The sequence below is a fragment of the Rhinopithecus bieti genome, unplaced genomic scaffold (assembly GCF_001698545.2).
Source record: "Rhinopithecus bieti isolate Rb0 unplaced genomic scaffold, ASM169854v2 scaffold_6776, whole genome shotgun sequence".
Lineage (NCBI taxonomy): Eukaryota > Metazoa > Chordata > Mammalia > Primates > Cercopithecidae > Rhinopithecus > Rhinopithecus bieti.
This window is the reverse complement of record NW_016805299.1, coordinates 618,032-644,862: the sequence shown is the minus strand read 5'-3', so window position 1 is coordinate 644,862 and position 26,831 is coordinate 618,032.

Sequence of the window (26,831 nt, the reverse complement as noted above, 5' to 3'; positions counted from 1 at the left end):
ATTTTTTTAGTAGAGATGGGGTTTCACCGTGTTAGCCAGGATGGTCTCGATCTCCTGACCTCGTGATCCACCCGTCTCGGCCTCCCAAAGTGCTGGGATTATAGGCTTGAGCCACCGCGCCCGGCCTTCAATTTTTTACTATTTTAAATAATACTCAATAAATAACCATGTTCCTATACCTGTGCATATACGGGAAGTCGTATCTATGGACTAGATTCTTAGAGGTACAAAAGGTATGTGCATTTTAAAAATGTGATGTCTTTTGCAAAATTGTCATTGAGGGTGAATATCTTCATGATCTGTTTAAATGCTTGTCTTTCTAGGTTGTGTTTCATAAATTATTATTTTTTATTTTGTAGTTAAAAGTGCCTTAACTTTCATCTCTTTCACTATGAAAGAGCTCAGCATCTTTTCAAATAAAAACATTGTTCTATTGGCTCCTTGATACTCCATCCTATGCCATGATTTACTTAGCCCATCTTTCAAAATTCACTATTAAAAATTGCAGTGATGATCATCCTTGTACATAAATATTTGTCTATGTCTCTTAGTATTTCCTGGGAAAGATTTATAGAAGTGGAATTACTGAGTCAATAGGTATAAGCTTAGCTTTTTTTAGACTTTTGCTAAATACTGCCAATTGTCATAGAAAGAATTGGATTACCCTCCCACCAACGCTTGAGAGAACCCCTCACCCACCTCCTTAGCACTTTTATCATTTTAAATGAGTATCTACAAATAAGGAAAACGGGATCTCAATTTAATTTACATTTATTTGATTTCTAATAAGCCAAATTAATTTATTTCATATTTCTTGGCCATTTACATGGCCATTTCTGCCCTATTTCTACTGGGATCTTAATGTTTCTTTTATGATAGGTACTACACTAAATGTTTCTAAGGAGGTCAGATCAACATGTTACTTATTAAATTTCTACTGTGTAGAAAGTACTAAACTAGGTGTTTGGAGAGACGTAAATGAGAGGCAATCATTATTCTTATAGATCTTGTGATTTAGCTCGGCAGACAAGCCCGTACACAGAGAAAGCAATTAGAGGGCAACCCAGACAGTCTATAATCAAGTGCTGAATGGGCAGCTTGGGGCTACGTGCTGTGAGAGCTCAAAGAGGAGAGAATAGACCAAGCAGGCACGGTCAGCGAAAGCTTCTTGTAGGAGGAGTCTCACGCAGGAGCTGTGACATTTAAAATATGACATTTAAAATATGTTACACAGCGACACGCATTTCTCTTTCCTCCAGCACAGAGGATGATGTCTCAATGGCTGTCTTGGCACTCTTCAAGGAAATCAGTCTTAAAGAGAGAACTTGTTGATCATTGCCAAGGCTCAGTCCGGCTAGCATTGGTTGACCACTGTCATCATCGCCATGGTAATGACAGTGACAGCAACTGATATTTATTGTACTCTGACCATAGACAGGCACAGGGTACAAGAACTTTATATTAATTAACTCATTTAAGCTCCCGACAAGTCTGTGAAGTAGGTATTATTGGCACCCATTTTCCAGATGTGGAAACTAAGATTAAATAAGTCACTCAAAAGGACATTAATGAAAGTGTCAGAGCCTGGTCTCTGGCCCATGTTTGTCCAACTCCAACAAGCATGCTCAACATGCAGGCTTGCTGCAACTGCTGTGGTCAAAAACCTTTTCACCCACCCAACCCATCCCTTCTTCCTCCAACCAGAGCCTGAAGTCACACCATTCTGGCGCTTCCTTTGGCATGATTGACAAAGCCACACTTACCTTTGAGGGGAAAAAAAGAGAGTCACAGAAGTTCAGCAAAAACTCCCTGAGCATGTGCTAGGGTCAGGGTGAGGCACTGGAGTCCCCACCCGGCAAGGGAATGACAGAGGAGTAGATGACCTCAAGACTGGGAGGGGGGAGCACCAGGAGCTCGGAGATGGGGATTGGGGGTGACGCCCGGGTTGGGAAAATCTTCTTGGAGGAGATGTCACCTGAGTCGGTGCTGAAAGATGGAGGAATTAGCCAGGCAGAGGGGCACTCTAGGAAGAGGGGACAGCCCAGGCAAGAGCCGAGGTGGAAGCCAGGGTAGATGGGAGGGCAGATCACAGCGTGCCCTTCATCACAGCACTGATCACGCTGTGTCGTCCTCCTCTGTGGACCCATCTGTTCTGTCCAACAAGCTGTGTCCTCCCCCAGGGCAGCGACTACATCTGACTATCACCTGGGAGCCCTGCAATGACCTGAGCCCTGGTACATGCTGGGGAGGGGGTACACATGTGTGAATGAAGGACTTAATGACCAAATAGGTGGGGCCCGTCTGTGCAGCCAGACTATGCACACCCTGAGGACAAAGACCAATGTCCTTCTTCATCTGTGCCTCAATACCATGTTGTCAAGCACAAGCCTGTGTAGAATGTAGCACTAATAATTACTTTTATTAGAGCAAATGTTTACACAGTAACGACTTACAGGCCCTACTCTAAGTTGCTTTACACCTATCTTTTCATTGGATCCTCAGAAAAACTCTGCAGTATCCATTTTACATAACAGAAAACCAAGGCTCAGAAAGGTTGAGTAACTTGCCTAAGGTCACTTGAGAGACACTAAATAACAGAACTCTAAGGCACAGGTATGGGAATCTGGCTAGACCTAGGTTCAGGTCCCAGCCGCACCACTTGGCTGCTGTGGAATCATCACGACTTACATTCTATAGCCTCAGTATTGCCGTTTGTGAAATAGTAACAATACCAACTTCACGGGTTTCTAGTGGGGAGCAAATTACATAAATGTAAAGCACCTAGCTCAGTGTTTGGCACATAGTAGGTATTCAGGAACTGGTAGCATCATTGTTGCCCTGCAGTCGGGAAAGCTCTCTTCCCAGGGAAGGGGCCACGTGTTACCCTCCCACTCTTCTTGGTCCCCTTTCTCCTCAGACACGACCTCCTCCTGCCCCGCATGAGCCACTCGCAGGAAGACGTGTGAATCAGACCGGCTCCGCTTGGGCCTGCTGCTTCCCAATCAGCAGACTTCTTCCATATAGAGCAATCTTTTCCACTGCTCCCCGCTGCCAGCGGAGACCAGCATTAGAGAGCGTCTTGGCTCCCATCGGAAGAAAACAAACTTTGCAGAAAATAAACACTTTTTTTAAAAGTCCTGTGGTTTTACATTCAAGACCTAATAGTTTTTCCTTTCTTTTTTTCCCAGATACCACAAATCTTCTGCTGGAGGGAAAAAAAAAGGAAGAGCAACCAAGGAGGGACTTCTAGATTGTTCTTCCATGCAAACATGACCCAAGATGGCTGCATTCAAGGTCCCAGGACCCATGTCTGTGCTGCAGTGAGAACTCTCAGCCGCAGCTCCTTGGATACTTGAGTCCTCTCTTCCCCACTCCTCCTTACTTCCATGGCTCCAGAAAGGGTAAGTCTGGGCACCTCTCCTCACCCTCTCCCATTGTTCCTGGGCTGTAATAGGCAGATACACAGGCATAAATGTCAGGGAGACCCAGATGGATGCTCTCATTTGATAGGCCTGGGACAGTTCCACTCCAAAACACAGTTGCCTCCCCACAGTGAGGCTGGCTGGCCAAAGGCCATTCTGTTCCAGTGACAAGTCTAAAATAGGAAACTGTTTCTTAGAGAAACACAAAACTATTGCCTCTGAGAACACAGAGTCACCCAGCAGGAAGAAACAGCCTCTGATCTGGAGGGCAATTTCTTGGCAGCCTCCATTCCACCCATCCCTCAGCAGGGCAGGGAAGAGAAGGTCCAAGTGACCCGGGCACTGGCTGCATGGCCAGGGGGAGCTGTACTCCTCACACATGCCTATGTTTGCTCATCCCGAGCCTCCAGTGTGTGAGTCTGCAGTGGGCAGCAGGAGAGACTGGTGGATGTGATGATTTAAAGGCAACACAAACAAAGCATCTTCTGCAGGAACTGACACTTAGTGGGTGCTCTCCTTATCTCTGTGAACCCTGGTGCCCATGGCTTCTGAAGATCTGGAAACACCTCGAGTGGTAGACAATATTTTCTGTGCATATCTTCCCTGCTGAAAACATTTATCAAATTCTCTAAAGGGTCAAATACCCCAAAAGGCTATAAATCACTGGCTTTTTTATTCAACTTTTTAATTGAGAGTTGAACTCCTTAGAGGCAAGGACCTGTCTTATTCATCTTGGTGTCATCACAGTGTAGGAAAAGACCTGGCATTTTGGACATTCAATGGAATGAATGAATGAATGAATGAGTGAATGAGGGAGTGAGTGAATGAATGACAGCTTATTCAGTCAGGGACTTCAGAGCTTGGTAGAGAAACTATAGAAAAAATAATAGAAGGCAGAAAATGATCAAAATCAAAGGAAATAGAAAAATAAAGAGTTGTTGAGGCTCTGCGTGGACTTGTTTCTCTGGCAGGGCTGGGGAGGGGAAATGGCCGACAGAGTGGAGCTGGGACAACTGGTGGGAGCTAGGGGAGGGGAGGTTCAGTAGGTAAACTGGGGAGAGAGCTGGGAAGTCATTCCGGAAACATGGCGAAGAAAGAAATCACAAACTTTATAGAGACGTGAACTTTTTTTTTTTAACTGTGGTTTTGCATACGAGGCCTAATGGTTTTTCCTTTCTTTTCCCATACAAGCTGTCCAGTTTGGCTAGAAGAGAGGATATGTTCGAGGAGTGGTGGGAAAGAGGTTTGGAAACAGAGGCTAGGGCCAAATCCTGGGGGGCCTCAGATGCCAATCTCTGCCAGCCCAGCCCTGAAGCAACAAAACCATTTGGCACAGGGAGGAGAGGCTGAAGGAATGGAAGCCCAACCTGCCCCAGCTAGGGGAGCTCCTGCAGGGCTCCAAGTGAGGGATACTGAAGCAGCAGGGCCAGGGCAGGCTAGATGGAGAAAGGGGACAGATATGAGCAGCTGCAAAGGGGGACTCAAGCATCTGGAAGCTGACTTCATGTGGGGACGGTGAAGAAAAAGCTGTCCTTAAAGAGTCCTCTGGTTTTCCCCAGCCTCTGTTATGGGCCATTTTTTGGACTCAAATAACAGCATATTTTAAAAGATAAAATTAAACTCTGTTATACGTATATGTAAAAGCAAGATTTTTTAAGTGAGCAAGACTGAAATAAATATGTGGAATAGGCACAAACTGATGTTTTCTCTAGTTTCATCTGTATTTCCTGATTGCTTCCTAAGTCTCAGGTTTTCTCCCAGGCCTAAGCACCCTCATCCTGCTGACTCAAAGCATTTGTCCACTAAGATTCTGCCTTGAAACCCTGTCCTCCCACTAGCTCCCTCTAGCATGCAGCAGCCTTCTTGTGCAAGGAAAACAATGTTGATATAATGCTGGATTTTGCTAAAGGTCTTTAGCCAAAAGTTACTATCATCGTAGATAATATGTTAGAAACCCAAACCTTCCAACCCAGTTCTTTCCCCACTCCATACATGAAGCTCTATTGATTAAAATAATAATAGCAGCAGCTACCACTTCTGTCTGCACCTGCTCTGTAACAGGCGCTGCTCTGAGCACTTCACATCTACCAACTCATTTTATTCTCACAAAAATCCTCATGCGGTGGATACCACCATAATTCTCACTCACAGATGGTAAAACTGAGGCACAGCCTTTGGCTAATGAATGGCCAAGCCAAGATTCAAACCCAGGATGTGTCTTTGGAGTCCAGGTTGCACACCCCCACTCTTGGCTGCTTATCATTTGGGACCCAGTTCTTCCCTTCACACAACCCCATGGATAGGCTTCATTGGTGGAGTTAATCACTCATAAGACTTTCACGCAGAGAAAGAGGTTAAAGGAGGGGTTTTCCAGGCCTGCCATATTCCTCTGAATATACACTTTAAAAGAAATGCCAGAGGAATTATTGGATGTGAGGCATTTTGTGGGAGCAGTTAAGTAGCCACTCTCTATGGTCCGTCCAGTTCCCTACAGTCCATGGTGATCTGAAAGGACCAACCACCAAAGCACGCTCTGCTTCCACAAGCCAATCTGAAAAATGGGCTTGCAAAGTGAAAATTAACATCGTCCACAGACCCAGAATAACAACATAAATTATAAAAGTCTCGGAGAGAAGCTTCAGAGACTTGCTTATTTAAGGCAAGTAAGATCTTTCAAGAAAAAAGCCACAGGTCTTTCAGGAGCCACAGACGGAACTTACTTTTTAACACAAGAGAGAAACATAATAACAGGAAAAATGACAGCGTATCTCAGGTCTCAGTGCTACTTCTGCTACTTCTAGCTGTGTGGCCCAAAATAAAATCTACCGTCCAAGCTTCAGCTGGTCTTCAGGTCAGTGTGAATCGTCCTCACTTTGTGTCCATGATTTTGGTCCTTTTGTGCCTTGTCTCAAGTTTTGCATGAGTTGAACTTCTACTTATTCCTCAAAGCCTCGTGGAAGTGCCATCCCAGAAGCCCCAGGTGGAATGGGCCCCCCTCCCACTGGGTGCGTGGAACACTCACTTCTGTCTCTCATTGGGGCTTACATATCTTGCTATTGTATTTTATATATTTGTTTAGTCATTTAGGAAAGTGTTCATTTGTTCGATGTGGTCCTAGCACCTGCTCCATGCTAAGGGTTGTGCCAGATATCAGGAATATAATCATGAATGAGAGATTGTGACGGGCTGAACTGTATGGCCCAAAAAGACAAGTTGAAGTCCTAACCCCAACTACCTCAAAATGGGACCTTGTTTGGAAATAGAGTCATTGCAGATATAATTAGTTACATTAAATGAGGCCATAGTGGAGTAGGGTGGTGTCATTACAAGAAACACAGAAGCAGAGGTGCTGCCACAATCCAAGGAATGCCTGGGGCCACCAGAAGCTGAAGGAGTCCTCCCCTAGAAGCTTGAGAGGGAGCACAGCCCTGCCAACATGTTAATCGCAGACGTCTAGACTCCAGAACTGTGACAGAATAAATTTCTGTTGTTTTAAGCCACCCAGTTTGTGATATATTGTTATGGCATTCCTAGGAAACAAATACAGAAATGTTTGCTACTTTCAAAGAGCAATACATTAAACCAATAATTACAAAATAGTATGGGATGTCCTCTGTACAATCACAGATAACGTAAAAAGTAACTCAGCCTTGGAAGAGGATCCAAAAAGGCCTCCAGAAGGCCGGGCATGGTGGCTCACCTGGTAATCCCAGCACTGGGAGGCCGAGGTGGGCAGATCATGAGGTCAGGAGATCAAGACCAGCCCGGCCAACATAGTGAAACCCCGTCTCTACTAAAAATACAGAAATTAGCTGGGCATAGTGGCACGTGCCTGTAATCCCAGCCACTTGGAGGCTGAGGCAGGAGAATCACTTGAACCAGGGAACCGGGGAGTTGGAGGTTACAGCGAACGGAGATCAGGCTACAGCACTCCAGCCTGGCGACAGAGCAAGACTCTGTCTCAAAAAAAAAAAAAAAGGTGCCTCCAGAGCAGGCACAATTGAAGCTGGGTTTTGAAGGATGAGTAGGAGTTCCCTGGAGGAAGGTAGTGGGAGAAAGCACTGTAGGCAGAAAGAACAACAGCACTACCTGTGCATCCTGTTGGTCTCTCCTGCTGGACTGTGCTCCCTGGTTCCCTTCGTGCAAGTCTCTGCTTATGGCAAATGCTCAGCACTATCTCTTGAACATGCAGGAAAAACAAAACAAAACAAAAAACAGTCTCTCTAGACAAGAAGAGGGAACAGAGGATAGAGTGTAGGTGGCTGCCACCAAGAGACAGGAAAAGCTGAAATCTTCAGATTCCTCAAATAGAGAGCAGATGGAGGGTAGCAGCAGAGGCCAGAGAAATAAGGCAGCCAAGCAGGGTTGGCTTTGAAAACACACACACACATACACACAGACACACACACACACATACACACACACCAGAACTGGGTTGTTCTCTAGGGCTCCAGCTCAGCTGGAAAACGAAGCAATTTATGGCCAAAGGAAGTAGCCTGACAGTAAACAAAAATACAGTGACCCCGAGTTCCCACTGGACAGAAGATAGATGGTGCCGTTGTAAAAATGAGATTAATTTTAATAAGGGCTTTCACCAAGCAGCAGACCCTGGTGGCCAGAGGCCTGTCAGAGCGCCAATGACAGGCAGCATTGCTGATAGATGAGGCTGACCCCTGCGAGCTGAAGACATGGGGAGCAATCAGAAGCTTGGGACTGGTCCCTGGCTGTGCCTTGGGCAGCTGCTATCTGTGCAGATTCTTTGTCACGTTGCTCAGTGTCCAGGAGACAAATGCCCATAATCCAAACCTCTGAACTGTGGTTCATCCCCTGCCAGAGCAGGAATCCCCTCTTCCCTCAGCTCGATGTGGGATTGTGAGGGCAGTGCTTGCACACCTCTAGCAATGAGAAGCTCACTACCTATAAAGGCTGTGGGGCAGTTCTCTGTGTGGGGTCACTCAGAAAATGCCCTTTGTCTGTTTTCTTTGCCACAGGAGAACTGTGCAAAGTCTGTGATCATTCTTGATTTAAGTCGGCAGCGTTCGATTTAATAAACACTAACTGAGCACTCACTGTGCAACAAGATTATGAGAAGAAAGATGGTTAAGAACTGGTTCCTGCCTCCAAGAGCTTTCAGAAGGGAAAACAGATGGTGCCCTGACCCTGGCTATTGACTGAGCCCTGACTCTGATCATAGTCCGAGCCTGATTCTCTTCTAGACTCAGCCCTAATCTTGGACAGCAAACTGAGCCCTGAACTAAGCCCCATGCCCAACTCAGACTGGGCCCAGTTTCAGTCTGAAGTTTAATTCTTTTATAGACTGAGTCCAGATCCTTGTCACAACTGAGCCCTGACTCTGACCTATGGCCTCACGAACAGATGCCTGTTATTAAAGAATGAACGTAAAAGGCTCAGTGCAGCTCTTAGCCACACTTGGAGCAATGTCCAAATCCCTGATGCTTGAGGCAGACATATTTTACATACAGCACTGTGTGGACTGCAGCCCTGCCTTTGAAAGCACAATCTTCCTCCCTCCCAAGCTCTCACTGCTTCTCACTCACCCAGCCACGGCACTTGTCACTGCATCACTGTTTATGTGTGCACCCACCTGATGGCCTCTGCTCTCTGTGAGGGCAGGGACTGTTTATTCGCTTGCAGGCCAGGCTGCTGTCACTGATCCTTCCTTCTGCCTCACTCCTGAACACCTGCTGAGTGCTGGGCCCTGATCTCCTCATAGAGACACAGAGATGAGCAGCTTCATGGCCCAGCACAGACACTACAAACGGCCCTATTAGATCTTTAATCATTTACTTTATCGATAAACCAATGAGAGCAATCACCTTGCAGAGCTATGGGGTCCCACAGGTTTTATGAGATGAACACCTGTCAACCATATAAAACCAGCCCTCCTAATTTCCCAGCATTCGAGCTCCCTGGCATCAGATAGCCCAATGTCGTGTCAGCCATTTCCCCAATAATGTATCAATAGATGTCACACAATCTAGTCTTGGCTCCCAAGAGGGTGTTTGAAAAGTCAGAGATGTTTGTCTAATGCAAACTGATGTCATGTCAGGAATTAGTTTGACTAATAGGCCTTTAATGAGATCCTTGTGAGGTCTGGGTCCCAAGCAGAGGCTTCCTAAGTTTTCATTTAGAAGATAAACTATCCCTTCCCCCAGATTGCCACCATAAATCTCCCTTCCCATGTGCACTCAGAGTGGCAGAGCAAGGCATGGATTTGAGTCCTATGCCCAATCACTCAAGGGTCAAGTCACCTTGACTCCCCTTGAAGTCTGGAACCCCCACAGAGGAGCTGGGGGAGGTGCTGACTGGTTTTCTCTGCCCCAGATGGGGACCAGAGCTTCTCATCAGGGCCATGGAGGCATTTTCCCAAATAGCAACAGGAAATGTGCATTTTCTCAACCCGAATAACCCTTGCAGGGCCAATTCTAGAGCAGAGCAGAGAATAAAATGTGATCATCATCCAGGGCATTTCTCTCAGGGGAAGGAACATGGAAACAGAGAGAAGCCTGCAGAATGAAGTCATCATGCCACCCAGGTAGGCAGAAGGGATTTTACATGAAATAATGTATGTGGCCCACCAGGCGCTGAGCAGGTGCTTAATACATGACAATATTGTGATTCATGCTGATTCACTCCTCCACCCTGAACTTACTCGAGAAGTGCTTGAGTACCCATAACCTAGATCAGCCCCACTCCAATTGTGCTCCAGGGCCTGGTGCCAGCCAGCCCCTGACTGGTTACTGGTTTGAAATGAGTTCACAGAAATTGAGAGAGAGCAATTAGAAATGTTTATAGATAGCTGGCGTTGCCATGACAACATTGATTGTATTTCACAGAAACATTACTGGTCAGCAAAAGATTGAAAATAATGAAAATAAAAAATAGTCTTCTGCCACAAATAGTTTGAGGACTGGGGGCCATGAAAGCTTCTGTGGCAGTCTTATTACTACCATTTTATACATGAAAAACTGAAGCTTGGAATGATTAACTTGCCCAAGTCCATCCGTCCAAGTGGTCTAGCTGGTCCTTGAACCCAAGTCCGTCCTGCTCTAAAGGTTTTTAACTTAGAACGACTCTATTCCGGAGGCCAAGAGGGTTACAGATGTAAACTCTATATTCTGCTAATAATAAAAATGCTAACATTGATCTGAAACAAAGTCTGGGGCATCTTGTCTCAGCTCTGCAATCTACTCACACAGTGAGTTATTTCCTCATTGGGTCCTCAGTTTCTTCATATGCACAACGAGAGATTTATCTTAAGGGCCCCTTTTTGCCCTGGCACCCTGAATTTGATCATAGACTCCCTCAACAGAAAGGGACCATTGAAGTCATGTCACCAATTTCCCTTCAAAAGCACCTGGGCCTGGGGCTTCTGCAGTCTCTTGCATATTCCCTGTATGTATCCAAGATTGGATCACTCTGACTTTCAGGCTAGAATCTTCCACTGAAGGGCTTCTGCCATGAGTATTGGGCAGGGTCCCTCTGTTGTCCTCAGGATACTGACCCCCTCACTCTTGACCCCAGGGGATTCTTTCCCAGAGATGGGTCCTCCCCATGCATTGCCTTCACGCTCAGGTGTTCAGCCTCAAGCCAAACCAGACGCAACTTCCACCTTAAGGGGAAATTTGATCTGTCTGGGGTAGGCTCACCTTTGGTGCATAAGAATAAAAGGACATATCAACATATCTCATATACCCCATAAGTATATATATATATATACCTACTATGTACCCACAAAAGTTAAACATTTATTTTAAAAAGGAATAAAAGGATAGCCTAGAAGTCACTTGTGTTTTTCCTTTAGGGGAAGCACTGAAAGTGGTTTGGTCCTCAAATGCCCAGGGATTCCAACCTGTGAGGGGCTAAAGACCCAGAAAGCTCGCATCTCCTTTACAAGTCCCAAGAGGGCACAGCGACTACCTAGAGGTTCTCCCACGGCCTGTGCTGGCTCCAGCCTGTGACTTGTTGGAGCTCCTCCCTGCCTGAGACACAAGCTGTCCTGAGACGCATGCTGGGCCATCAATCCTGACTCCCTCCATACCCTATCGAGTATACAAGCCTGCCCCAATAAAAGCTGACCCCCAACACTCCGTCCAATCACCCACCTCTAAATAGAGGAAATGAGCTAAAAAAGTGGGCCATCTATGTGACATGCCACCCCGCACTCCAAACTCCCACTCCCCAAACGCTGACTCATTGTAACCTCTTTTAAGCTGTCTCTGAAACAACCAATTGGAAAATGGAAAGACTGGTCCCTGTTGATGCTAAACGAAATGACCAACTACAGATTTGGGGAGTCCTGGACATTTGGAAATGCATAGAATTTCCCAGTAATCAACTCAGAGAATCATACAGGCAAACATTGAACACACATAAGGTGTCAGGCCCTAGGTGGGACCCTGGAGACTTGAAAGTACAGGACAGTCTAGAGTCAGAGAATCCTACAAACTGTAGCATTATGAATTCTTCAGGTCCTGGAATCTTTAAAAGTATAGAATCAGAAGACATTAGATAAATAAAATCTGGAATCACCGGACCTTGGAAAGCCAGAACCTTAGGGCTATACAGAACCAGCACAGGTTGCTGGAGGTCTCTGTACCTCATGCTCTGGTTCAACCAGGCCAGCCCACCCTGCATGGGAGGCAAGTTTGGAGAAGAAAAGACATTTCCAGTACAATATCAGTGAGGGGGTGGCAACCAGGATACGTGCCAGGGAGAGGAAACTGGCCTGAAGGACGAGAACGGGGCAAATGGCAAGAGCTCTGCTAAGGCATGAAGTGGCTCCAAAATAAAGACGAAAGACACAGGGACTCTGATAGGATAAGCTGGAGGCAGACCTTCTTGACTGGTCTCATTTCCTGCTAATGGAGGATTTCCCAGGTCCTGGACAAAGCTGAGGCAAGTCAGCCCATTGCTGGGTGGCTCTGATGGGAAGACTTTGCTTATATGATTCTGGAATCAATCTCCTTGTCCTGTCCTGGTTCTGGCCTCTGTAGAATGCCAGAAGAATGGAAGAGGGTTCACAATACTTTGTCCCACATCAGCAAGGGCACTCCTGACAAGGACAGGCACATAAGCAAAAGCAGAGAGGCCAGAGCATGTGGCATGTTCACAGAGGTAAATATGTCAGGGTGTCCAGGGCACAGTGGGGCAATGGAAAAGAGAAGATACTGGACGCTGGGATAAAATGGCAGAGGCCTAAGAGGCTCAGAGGCTGGACTCTGCTTGCCTCTCCTACATCTCTTAGTAGCATGGCCTATGGCACTGTCAGAGGCCAGGGAAGATTGCTGATTGTGTGGTTCCCAATGGGGTCTTGGCAGGGACCTCTTGTTCTCCCTATGGCAGGTCTGTGGGATGCCCTTTCCCTGCCCCTGGGTGGCTCAGTGAGGCCCTGGAGGAGCCATGTGGTGGGCTCAAGGTGTAATGTGCAGGCTTAAGTGTCTCTAAAACAACTAGTAAAAACCCTGACCAAATCCAAACCAGATGCCCCAGGGCGTGCAGGGTTGAGAGCTGTCAGCACCTCTGCATTTTCACCTGCTCATGTGGGTTGCACCTGTAGGCGGCCTGGATGCAGGATAGCTTCAGGCTGCCCACCAAGTTCAGCCCCCAACTGGCCTGAACTTGGAGGCACTGAGGGGCTGGAGGGTAAGACCATAGATTGCTCTTGGGACAGTTCCCACCTCTGATTATTTTCCCCTTCCTCCTAATTCCCAACACAGGCTCACAGGCTCTGAGGATTTATTAATGTCTAAACTACACTCCCTTGTAAGGAGAAACTGGGCAATTACCTTTTCTCTCGGAGCCTCAGTTTTCCTATAAGCAACATGGCACATGAATAATGACCTCCTAGTTTACTGGATAGTTCCTTCATTCAATTAAACAAATACTTACTGGGCATTCATTGTGGGTCAAGCATTGGGTGAGGTACTGGGAATATGATGGTGAACAAAACAGACAAGATAGACAAGCAAAACAAGCCTACACACGAACAAATATACAATTCACAAATTGGGTGAATGCTTTGAAAAGGACATGCTAGGTGCATGTGTGCATACTAGAGAGCATTCAAAGGGGGACGGGTGAAGGAGGCCTGTCTGGAGAAATGATATCTGAGCTGAGACCTGAATGCTGAGTCAGAGTAAGCCAGAAGAAGGGTTTGGGGCAGAGTGTGTCATGCACAAGAACAGTATGTGTCAAGGCCCTGAGGCAGAGAAGCACTTGATTCATTTCCTTCTCATGGGCAGAGAACAAAAAGAGAGGAGGAAGTAGCATGAGGTGAAGCTGGCAAAGTAGACAGAGAACAGAGCAGGAAGGGAGTCCCCAACTGTGTTCAACAGGGGCTTCATACAACTCTACTTACAGCTTTAAAAGATCATGCCAATGGGAGTTTGTGGATAAAACTTCTTCACCTCCCATCTGCAAGAACTTCTAGGATCTGAGGCTTCAGAGATGAAGGAATTGGCCCAAAGTCATCAGGCCAGTAAATGCCAGGACCTAGTATATAAGCAGGTCCTCCCCAGGCCCAGGGCTGCCTCCTTAACAATCAGAATGTGCTTACTGCCATCCTTGACCTCATTTGGCCCTTCCAGCCCTTGGGGAGGGAGACAGATACAGAGGTCTTTAATTTCCTGACCCAGTTCAGGAAGCCCAGGCCCAGGGAGGTGAATGGACTTAACCATGCATCACGCAACACATCAGTGGAACATGTCATCTGACTAGAAGTTAGATGAGATTATTCCCCAGAATGAGCACTCTATCAGGAACCTGGTCCTGTGGGAATGAACAGCCTCAAGGATGGAGATAAAATGTTAGAGCAGAGAAAGGAAGCAGAAGTCACACCAGAGGAGCACATGTACAAGGCTCAAGGTGCCAAAATTTGTCCAGTGGAAAGAAGGTCTGGGAGTGAAGGGGAATGAAACACGGTGGCACATCTGAGAACACCATGTAGACAACTGACCACTGTGCATGTGCAAAGCCCACGGTGCTGATGATTGCCCTTGACTTGTCCTAGCCCTTCCTGGGAGCTACGTCCCCACAGCGTACCTATTTTCTCTGCCCCAGAACGTGCCTACCAATACTTAAAGGCAGTAGCTCTGCCCTGTGTCTGAGCAACTCCTGGCACAGCTGCCCAGCTCCTGCCATCATCATTGCCAGGACGGAACCCCAATCCCTCTCCATCTCCCTTGCAGAGTGTCTCTCCCAGCGAGAGTCACAAACCCTACCTCAATATGGTCCAAGCAGCTTGGAGTCTGCCAGGGCTGTGGTCCCCTTCTTTCTCTCATGATTTCTCTGCTGGGTTCAGCCCAGATTTAACTCCTTCCACTGCCATGTGATGCTCAGGACCACTCTCACTGTTCCCCTGGAGCTGCGGCAGCACTGGCCTGCCCATAGTCCCTCTGTCCCACAGACTGCTCCAGCCTCTTTCCTGGGCAATGCCTGCCATCCTTGAAGGCTTAGCTCAGCCATCTCTTCCCTATCCTCCAGAGCTCAGAGCAGATACCCTAGTCCTCCTCCCGGAAGCCTCCTCCAATCTCAGGGTGGAACCTCTCCTCTGGGCTCCTGCAGCCCTGTCCTTCTCTTGCCTCTCCAGGTGGACTGTGAACCTTGTGAGGGCAAGGTTTATGTCTTCCTGATCCCCGGTTCCTGGAGGCCCGCACGTGGTAGGAGGTCAGTAAATATCTAGATCTCTTCCCTTTCCTTTCTGGGAACACAGCCCAACAGAAAGACTTGAAGCATAAAAAAACCAATTTGAAATTTGAACAGTGGTTTTTTAAATCTCCCAGTATCTAATAGAATAAAGTCCTCCTCGGCCAGCCTTCCCCAGGGTCACGGCTGCCCCAACCCCACCCTTTCATATTACAACTAAGATGACCTCGGATCATTTATTCCCCACCCTGCAGGGCCACGTGCTTCCAGCTTTCTTTTCCTCTCTCCCTTCTCTCCCTCTTGGCCAGTGGAGTAGGATAAGTGCAAGCAGAACCTCATCTCTTTCACCAGGTGTCCTGGATGTGGTGTGACTACTCGAACCCCCACCTTAAAACAGGAGACTGATTCCTGCCAAGGAATAGACCTTCAAAAAACATCAGTTCCCCCTTTCTTGCCTTCTTTCCCTGGATAAACTGTTTTCTCTCCCAATATCTGGAGTTAATCTCTCTCGCCCAGGAAGCTTCCCCTGACCTCCCCCTCTTCCAACTTTGCCGAGCTTGAAAACTAGGTGGCCTCCAGCTCACTCATGTCTCTGTCGGTCCCTTAATCGAAGAGTTGCAGGGCAGGATGGAGCCGCCTCTAAGCCTGGATAAAGGTGAAATCCAACAGTTGGGAGAGGTTATTTTTGGACCTGACACAAATGCTAAATGAAGAGCCCCTAGCCTTCCAAGCAATCTTTGCTTTGTGCTCCAAGGCCCAAAACTAACATTTTCGTAATAATTTTCCAGTATCAAAGTGATAGTTTTGATTCAAGACAGCTGAAGCCTGCAAAACTGTGTGGCAGCCTCTCCCACCCTGGAGCCAAACATGTGCCTCTGTCTCTATTTTAACACCTTTGATAATCATCGAAAAATGCACGGCCCAAGCAGTTTTCTCAGCTTTCTGACCATAACAGCCGCCTCTGGAAGGAGTTCGTTGGAAGTCTGTTTTCCTTCTGCATTACTCTGAGCCCAGGGCTTAGTTCTCCCAGTTCGCCTGGCTTTCCACCCTCCCTCTCTGCATTCCATTAGTAATGTCTGATTAAGGAATTGGCCTTTCTAGTGCTATTAAAAAAGGGGGGAGCCCAAGAAATACAGTAACACAATATCATGGAAAACTGATATAATCTTTTCAAAACTATAAAGATTGCTCACCCGGAGGAACATCTGCACGGAAAAAGAAAAAGGTTTTAAACAAACTGGAAAGGGGTCGGGTAACTTGTAAAGGCTGGAGTGCTGAGGAGATGCTGGCTCGTCCTCGGCCTGCTGTCACTCTGGAGGGGAAGGCCATCCTCGGAGGAGCCAGCTCCCTCACTGAGAGCTCCCACCATCTGGAATTCATTGCAGGATGGAACACTGGCGTTTGCAAAAAGAAACTCAGCCTTACAATAATTGTTCCTTAAATCATTAATATGGCCCGAGCACCAGATGGAGAGTCAGAGGACAGCAGGGGCCCAGGGCCAGAGTCCTGGCCCACCCCCACTGCCCTCTCCCTTGGAAGCTCCGGCCACCTCCTCTTGGGAAACAGCCTCGGGTCAAATTCTAGGCTATTCCCCTAGCCAGTCTTTGGCTGCCCTGGAGAAGAAACTGCTGCAAAACAATGATTTGCAAAGATCCTTTCGGTTCCTGGTGCCTTCCGGACTCCGAGACTTGGGAAGGGCTGAAGCTCATGCAGTCCTTACTTGAGATCTGGCCCTCTAAGCACCCACACTCCCTGGAGGACTCAAGGCACCTTTGGTGGTGAGTCGGCAAATGTGGCATCTGCCACGCTCAGGGAACCTGCTGAGATGAGCTCACACGCTGGCCCACATTAACGCATGGCATGGCTAGCACAGGCAAGGCCAAAACTGGGGACTCTGTCTGTTCCACCACCAGCGTCTTGAGGTGGAAGGGGTTAGTGTGGGCCCTAGTCACTGGGTCTTAGAATAACAGGATCTGCAGATCTGAGCATCCAACTGCCTGAGAGGTCTGGAAGCACAGGCCCTTAGCAGCAGAGAGCTCTAGAAACTTTAGACTCTCCCAGGCTCTCCACTTGGTATAGAGAATCCCAAATGCTGAACTTGTCTCCACGCTTGGAAGTGCTGATTTGCTGAAGAGGTGGTAGTGGGGCCTGGGAAGCCTGGAGACCCACACAGATGCCTGAGCCTCCAGGGACCGGGAGAGCCCTCGGGAGAGCCTTGTCCAAGGCTCCCACCCTGGACAAGGAGTGCCTCTGGGCAAGGGTCTCTGCTCCAGAGTGCTGGGTGGAGTTACAAGGGGGATGTGCTCCCCTTATGGGTAGTCAGGGCCTCTCTGCTTCCTTTGCTCCCCTGACCCAGGAAACTGCCCCAGGCCACTGCTCTGTGCTTCCGACCCTGACTCTCTGTCTAGCCTGCCCCTCCCCCTTGAGTGGAGACCCATGTATTCAAATGCCTGTTAGACACCCTCTCCTTGATGTCTCAAGACTCTGAGACCCAGCAGGTCCCAACCAGGACTCTTCATCACCCTGAAGTGGTTCCTCCTCAGTGTTCCCCATCTCAGAGAAAGCCCCACCATCCACCAGGTGCCCCACCCTGAACCCAGGGACTCCTCCCTGACACCTCTCTTGCCCTCTCCTCCCACATCCAGTTTCCATAATCTAAAGCCCCGTCCCTCCTTCCTTCCACCAATTCCTCAAATCCATTCACATCTTTCCAGCCTCACTACCATGCCGTCGTTCAGGCCTCACCATTTCATGCCTGCCTCACCGCAGCATGTACCGGAATGATGTCTAGACCCTCCACCTACCCATTCATTCTCCACCCAGCAGCCAGGGCCATCTTCCTAAAACACAGAACTTACCTGGGCTCTCTCTGCTCAAAACCCTTACATTAATTATTCATAGGACATACTCCCCACATAATCACTGGGCTAGTCCAGATGGGATAGGATATGCCGTGGTAACTAATATCTCAGAATTCTTAAAGCTTAAACTATCAATGTTTCTCACTCGTACATGGCCATTAAGAGTTGATGGGGGCTCACTCAGGCCCTGGGCTGCTGGAGCAACTGCCATCCTGAAAGCTGTCAGTCACTGTGATGGAAGGAAAAGCTGCCTTGGAAGGTGGTGCGCTGGCAATTAAACACTTAAGCCTGGGCTGGGCTGGGTGGCTCATGCCTGTAATCCCAGCACTTTGGGAGGCTGAGGCAGGTGGATCACCTAAGATCAGGAGTTGGAGACCAGCCTGGCCAACATGGTAAAACCCCTTCTCTACTAAAAATACAAAAAATTAGCCGGGCGTGGTGGCGGGCACCTGAAATCCCAGCTACTCAGGAGGCTGAGGCAGGAGAATCATTTGAACCAGGGAGGCAGAGATTGCAGTGAGCAGAGATCACACCATTGCACTCCAGCCTGAGCAACAGAGCAAGACTCCATCTCAAAAAGAAAAAAGAAAAGAAAAAAAAAGAAAGAAAGAAAAAGAAAAAAGAAAAAATTATTTAGGTCTGGAAATGGCACATGTCACTTCTCACATGCATCGGCTGGAACTGGTCATGTGGAACCATTCACCCACAAAGGAGCCAGGAGGACCACCCTCCCATGTGCTCAGAAGGGGAGAGCCAGAAAGAGTTGATAACACCCCAGTCACACACTCCCTCCAGTGCCTTGAAAGTCCATTCTCTCTTACCTCTATGCCTTTTGAAAAGCTGTTCCCTCTGCCTGAAGCCCTCATCCTCACAAGTCACTTAGGTAACACTCGCCCTGAGAAGCTGGCTCTGGATCTCCCACTCTGCTGGGAACCCCTCCTCCAGGCTCTCTCAGCTCCACCCACACTCTATGAGAATTGGCTACTCATAGATACTTCCCCATATATTGTCTGCTCCTTCTTGGACTGGGAGTTCCATGAACACCGGGGCTTGAAAACTTTGTTTACTACCCTACCGCTAGTGCCTGCTCAAATGCCCCTAATGAAGGACACTCAGAATGTGTTGAATGAATAAATGAATGAATATATGAATAACAGAAATAGATTAAGATCCAGCGGCAGAGCTATCAGGAGTGGCAGGGAGCCTAGAGGTTTGGGAATAAAGCCCTAGTCCATACTGGGTGAGCTCCAGAAAGTAGATGTCATGGGCTGGCTAGTGGAGCAATGGGGAAGGAGGTCTTTGATAGCGCTGCCATGAAGAAGGGGGATGACGACCTGCAGCTAACCCCCCAGCAGTCCAAAGTCAGTCACAAAGCCCCAGTCTAAAATCAGAGTCCTGTGCAGAGCTAGAGCCACAGCTGCCCCCCTGACTGTCCTGCGCCCTCTCTTCAAACCTCTGGCCTCTTCCAGCCTCCTTCACCGACAGCTGGGGCAGCTAAAAGGCAGAGTCCCTTCAGCACATTTTACTTATTGAAACTGGGTGCTCTCCAAGGGCAGAGATTTGTGTCACTCTGGCTCCCCCAGCAACTAGCACAGTGCTTGGCACATAGCAACAGCTCAATTAGTGCTTGTGAAATCTGACTCTGATCCATTCCCTACTCTCCAAGCCCTCAGGAGAGCTTAGCCTGCCTGTCCCTCTAATTACCAAGATGTTGGCCCCTGACACCTTCCCCGTTCCACCCCACCCCACGCTGATGTGCGTAGGGGCAGACAGGGATGTGTACACTGAGTCTCAGACTTCACCCCCAAGCTGCGTGAATCTCAGCCAAGGCTCTCTGGCATGAAAAGCCCTTGGACCAGCCTCAAGGGCCAGAGAAGACATGGAGTCTGTTCAGTGTAAGTGACACCTGGAGCTCCAAGCTGAGAGCCCCACGGATGGTGTCCAGGTACTCAATGGGACCCACTGTGGACTGTGGTCAGAGCCAGGGGAGTAGGATTTCCACAGTGATGATATTCATTCTCCCCTCCTCCCACTCACCCCACTTCTGCCCCCAACCATCTTATCAGTCACCAAGACTTGTCAGGGCCACCTCCTAAATGCTATAATCTGTCCACTCACCTGAATTATCATAGCAGCTAGAGTCATCTATCTAAAGCCCAAACAAGCTTTGGTTATGTCCCTGCTTAAAATCTTCCACTCTGGAGTCAAGATGAAGGCCTGCAAGACTCTCAGTGTTTAGGCCTTGGCTCACCTGCCCTCTCCCAGTCTCGTGTCTTGCCACCTCTCCCCTCCCACTCCACGTTCTAGCCACATGCACTTCTACAAGTGCGACATTTCCTACACTTTCCAACTTTGAACATGCTGTCCCTTCTACCTGAAACTCCTCTCTCCTAGAATATATCAATTCCTTTTAAGTCTTGGTTCAGTCTTCACTTCCTCTAGGAATGTCTCCTGGACTCCTGCCCTGTAAGGAGTGAGATGCACCTATTTATTCAGTCAGTCACTCACCAGTCTCTAGTACCTATTGACCTGGCCAAAAACATCTGTTGAAGAAGAGTGAAAGGTGAGGGAGGGGTAAACAGCTAAATCGATTTGGAACAGAACTGACAGGACAGATAAGAAGGATGGAGGAAGTGGCAGAAATCTCCGAATATTGAGTGATCTGAGAAGGCTACCTGGAGGAGGAGTGGTTGGAGTTGAGTCCGGAAGGATAAGAATGGCTTAGTTAAGTGGGTAGTCTGGGACTTGAGACAGAGTCCCACATGCCAAGCTTATGAGTTTGGATTTTATCCTGAGGTCAGTGGGGAAGTATCAGAGGATTTGAAGTAGGAGATGTTTATAATGAAGCCATGATTAAATCTCCGTGTTGGAAGGGTCTCCCTGGCTGTGATGCGTGTGTGGAGACCAGTTAAGAGGCTCCAGCAGACTCTGTAAGAGAGATACTGACAACCTGTACTCAGGAGAGGGAGTGGAGATGCAGCCGTGGATCTGAGACCTGCTTCAGAGGCAGCGTGGATGGTACTTCGTGACTGACTGGACGCTGGAGGGAGAATGAGGATAAGAGTGGCTCTGGGTTTTCCCACCTGGGACTCTTACACCACTAACAAGGGCTGGATTTTCTCTGGACACACTATACATGCAAGCTTCAGGTGGAGAATAGGGGTAAAGGTGGCCATAAGCAGTCACTTCTGAGCACTTAGCAAGGGCCAGAGCACATGTTAGGTGTGCGGTTGAGATGAGTTGACTTAAATTGAGGTGATTTGTCTCCTTTTCCAATAGAGTAGTGTCCCACTCTTGACGGCCCACCTCACCTGAGGATCAGGATGGGCCTGGAAGCTCTGCTGGGAGGGGGACCAGCCTAGGAGAAGGCCTGGAGATGGGCACGCCCATAGCACACAGGAGTAGGCCAGTCCCGTCCAGAGACAGAGTGGACAGCTGCCCTCTCAAGGACCCAGGCTTCATTCTGGGATGGAATATTGGGTGTGCTCCTAGTTTGCCTGCCAAGAGAAAGGGTCTGGTGGTCCTCACAGACAGACAGGAGGAAGGGCATGAGTGGTGCCCCTGGTAACCCAAAGCCAGACAATTACCCACAAGGAAGTCAGATAAGAACAGGGCATGTGGCAGCCAGAGGCAGCCCACTCCAGCCAGCCCAAACTCCAGGTCCAAGGTCTGGCAGACAGTTGGTTCTCAATCAGTATCTCAGATCAAACGGTCTTGCCTGTGCACTCTTAGCCCAAACTTCCAGCATCCAGGATGACGAGAAGCAGAGATCCTCTCTGGTGCAGTCCTTTACTGCTCCCCCTCACACCTCCCACCCTCCGCCCCATGCAGGTGAGCCAACCACAATTCCCTGAGCCCGCCACACTTCCTCCTGCCTCGTGGCTTGTGTTCATGGTACTCCCTCTGAGAGGAACATGGCTGTCCTCCCCTACCCCTTATTCAGCTTAGATCTCTCCTCCTCCAGGAAGCTGTCTGTGATGCTCCCAGGATGGAGTCATCTCTGGGCTCTTGCAGACCCCAGCTCCAGCTCCCCTGAATCCCTGCAGGTGACCCTCTGACAACGGCTGGCTAATTCATTACTGACCCAGGTACCTCACCCACTGAGCCCGGGCTTCATATGCCATGTTGCCTCCCTCCCTGGGCCACCACAGTGCTCCTCCTTCACCCAGAAGGTGTCCTCTTCTCACATATTCCTTCTTCCTGACTCAGGACAAAGGTCACTTCCTCAGAGGTCGTCCTGGACCCCACACTGTGCCGGGGTGCCCTGCACTCAGCTCCCTCAGCCCCTTGCCCCTCTCTTTGCCACTGTAATCATACTTCTGTATCCTTCCTGTTTCAGTGAGTTGCAGTGAGGCACAGCAGTTAAGGGCGTGGACTCGGGGCCAGACTGCCGGGCTCACCTCTCAGTTCTGCCATCCACGAGCTCTGTGTCCTTAGGACCATCCCGCAACCTCCCGCACCTCAGTTTCCTCACCAGTAAAATGGGGATAACACAATTCCCTACTCCAGAGGGCTGTGTGAAGTTTACATTGATAATGGACATGAAGCCCTATGGTAGCCACTGTTCACAGCTATACTCATCCACCCCTAGAACTGATGTCCCCACTGCCTTTGCAGTCAAATGGTGGCCGTGTGACTAGCTTTGGCCAATGATTTGAGTTATATGTGCCACTTACAGGGGGAGCTTAAAAGACATTTGCCATGCCCCCTTGTTCTGTCTCTGCCTCAGCCTTGGTCTCTAACTGAGATGTGCCAAGCACCTCCTGCTAACCCACTGTGTACATGCCATCAACCAGAAATAAGGCCTTGTTATTTTAAGCCACCAAGATGTGGGTGGCATTTGTTTCTACAGCAAACCTGTCCGATCCTGACTGATGCAAGCATTTAGAATAGGGCCTGACAGGAAGTAGACACTTTCTGCCAGGTAAGGGTTATCCATTATTATTGTACTTCTGTGTCTGCTTGCCAGACTCTGAAAGCAAGGCCCAGCTCATCTCATTCACTGTGGTAGCCTCAGCCCTGGAACAGTGCCCAGCACATAATAGTTGCTCAATAAAATACTTGCTGACTGACCGACCAATGGTCAGACAGGTGCCCTGCTGAGCACATACACCTCACCCACTTGGCCAGGCCAGCACCTGTGGATGACACAGACCCAGGACCGCCCCTCTTTACTCCCATAAATCCCAATGGCCTAGTTTCTTGTGAACAGCCACCAAAGTTCCTCCATCCTAGCAACGCCTGTCAGTTGTGATGGAACAATCTGGTCTCGCCAAGGTTGTGGTCTGCCATGGCTCCCTCATGGACATTCCTCCTGGGCTGGCACAGCAGGCGGCCTTTCGCCTGGCAGTCAGTTGCCAAGCAGTTCCAGGTGGTTTCACTCTACCCTGCACACTTAAAACACTCTCAGTGACTGAGACGATTCTTGGTCCTGATAAAAGGCATATGGAGATATCTTGTTCAATCTCCTTGCAGCATCTCAGGTGGCATCACTCCCAGATTGCACACCTCTGTTGATGGGTACCTCACTAGCTGAAGGGCTTTAGCTCTGCCATGGAGTAGTCCTGATTGCTAAGCTCTTCCCCATGTAGGACTGGCACCTGCCTGCCGGTAACCTACCTTACCCCAGCCTCCAGGGAGAATGTGCCCCACACACATCATATCTACTTCATCTGGCCTGTGACAATTCTACAAGGTGAGGAGACCATACTCTCCACCCACACTCACCTCCCCTCATTTTCTTCTCTAAAACATTCTCAGTTTCCTCCTTTCTCTGGAATTTTTTCTTATCATTGAGATTTTTACAAAAACTTTTAGAATCTCCCATTTGTGGGATTTTTGTCATCATCTATCATTAGTCCAGTCCATATTTTGACCTTAAAATATGCAGAGCAGAATGGTAGGTGACTCTGAGAGCTGACAGTCCTGATTTTACTAGGGAGGAAACTAGGGCACAGAGAAGCAAGTGACTTAGCCAAGGTCACACAAGGAGTCAGTGGCAGAGAAAGGACAGGAGCCTAGGGCTGGAGGGGAAATTACCAGCTGCGGAAAAGCATGATGGAAAGAAATCAGAGGCAGCAATAATGTGCTCAAATTATTGGGATTCTTGGCATTTCTAAGAGCCCTCGGTCATCCCATCCAGGGGAAATGAAGGCAGAGAGGTGAGGCAGGGAGGGAAGCTCCAGAGTTCAGGGCCGGGCCTTCATGTGGCCCCTGCCCAGTGGGTGGGGGGACGAGAAGACAAAGCCACAGTACAATGATGCCTCCCCTGGTGCATTTCTGTGCCAGAAATAGCCACCATTAACTTAAATACAGCCATGGAGGGTTCTTGGTGCAACATATCAATGCCTGTTCCTTTAGTGAAAGGTGTAAAAGGTCTCAAAAAATGTCTCCAGGAGAATTTCCACTCATGGTACCCTCAGCTGGCATTCAAGCTACAGCCCTGATATTAATTTTGTGTGATCCTAGGTTAATTCCCTCACTTCCTAGGACCTCTGTTTCCCTCATTTTCTCACAATGAGAAAGCTGCACTTAGTAATCTCTAGACACCCTCCTGGCCGTATCAACCACTCACATCTAAATATGAATCAGTACCTCAGATTAGCTCTGGCAATGAGTAAATCTCCAAATGGATCAGTCATGGGTCTTAGTTGCAAGTAACAGAAATCAACTCTGGCTAACTTAAAGAAGAAGGAGAAAGAGAAAAGAAAGGAAGAGGAGGTAGAGGGAGGAGAAAAGGGATGAGGAGAAGGATGAGGAGGATGGCAACAAACATGAGGGAGATAAGGAAGGCAAGGAAGAAGAAGAGGGGAGGCAGAGGAGGAAAAGAAGAGGAGAAGGATTTACTAGGACGCTTTTGGATGGTCCACAGGATTAAAGGGAATCCTGAATGAAAAACCAGGCTCAGAAAACAGGCAGGAACCAGGGAAAAGTATCACAGCCAGTGTCGTTCCGCAGAAACAGCCAGGTTCAGGCAACCTGTCTGCTCCTGCTGGGATAAATTTTAATCATCTCTGCTTCTTTGCATCACTAGCTTCAGCTTCAGTGCCCTAGGTGGAAGCATCCAGCTGGAAAAGCCAGGGGTCAGAGGGAGTGTGTGCACCTGGACTTTTTGGCTTCCTCTACTTAATTCCACATTAAGCACAGTGGGCAATACCACGTCAGCAGAAAGGTTTGGGCCTGGAAGTCTCCACTGAGTGCCTGTTAGGTACCACTTGAGATGTGGCAGGCAGGCAACGCATGTGACCTTCTCAGTCCACGTGCCTCACCATCTCAGCCCATCTGCACCACAGGCCTGGGGGTCAGGTACTGCTATGGTCCCATTTAATAGATGAAGTACTGAGGTTCACGGAGGGATCAGCCACACTGTACAATTAGACAGCGAGTGTAAAATCAGGCCTATCTGAGACCAAGCCTGGCCATTTGCACTGGCACCTGCTGCCTGAGGGTCAAGTACAGCCGTCCCCACTGATCCTGGAAGAAGACACTCCAAGATCCCCCACCCTGGATGCCTGAAACCATGGATCACCAAACCCTATGTATTCTGTGCTTTTCCCTATACATACATACATACCTATGATAAAGTTTAACTTATAAATTAGGCACAGTAAGAGATTCACAACAACAATAATAAAATAGAATAATTATAACAATGTATCTTAATAAAAGTTATGTAAATGTGCACTGTCTCTCTCAAAATATTGTACTGTACCCACCTGTTCTTGGACCACAGTTGCCCACAGGCAACTTGAACCATGGAAAACCATGGCTACAGAGGAACAAATGTAGTGCATGGCTGCACCTTATGTATCTTAATTCCTGTAACCTTCACCATAGCCCCAGGAGATGTCTGCTACAACTATCCCCATTTTATAGATGAAGAAACAGAGGCACAGAGGGATTGAGTAGCTGGTAAATGGCAGAGTTGGGATTTGAACCCAGGTAGTCTGGCATTACAGTCTGTGCTCTTAATTCCCACAGTGCCCTGCCTCTCAAGACAAAAAGCATCTCTACCATTCACTGTCTCCCTGTTGTCTCTCTGTGGTTCTGGGAAGCTGCCAGAGGCTCAGAGGCAGATTTGGGTGGAGCCCCACTGAACCCCTGAGGCCAGGTCTTGACTCTATGTGAAGGTCAATGTGTTTTTAGCAAAACCACACCTCTGGGCCTGGGATATGCCTCTGCAAAAGAAAAAAGCAGAAAGCAAGGTGAACTCATGGAGTAGTGAGCTCTCTCTTCCTGGGGGCAATCAAATAATACTATCTTGCATAGTGATTTCTACTAATTCCTTTTCTGTTGCACCCCGCCCCGTTCCCCAGACTGTGAAACCCTCAGAGCAGGGACTCTGATTCATGTCTTCATCCCAAGTGCCTAGTGAAGAACTTGACACAGTGGCTGGATGGAGTAAAGGGCAGGGAAAGGGAGGAAGACAGGGAGGGACAGGATGGTGAGAAGTCAAAGAAGGAAGAGACTTGTCCATGCCCAAGCTAGAATTTTCCCACCAGCACCGAGTGGGATGTGTGGTGGCCATCCTTACAGATGGTCATTTCCCATCTGGCCATTTAGTTCTCTGTCATCAGAGCCACTCCCTTCTTTGTCCTATCCTATGCCCAAGGATGGGAACACTATTTCCAACCATGCCATAACTCCACAAGCCATCTCCCCCTGGAAGCCTTCCAAGCTCTCTATGCTACTTCTCTCCTGGGCTTTGCTGTGGTCCAGCCTTGTTTCCATGACAGTTTGAGACTGGGGTGGTCCTCTCCAAGGCCTGAAATAGTGGAAAGTAGAGGTTAGGGCCAGACACCTCTGGATTCTAACTGTGGCTTTGCCAGATGTCATTCTGTCACTTGGGGCAAATCAAGTCCCTGTGTAAGCCTCAGTGTTC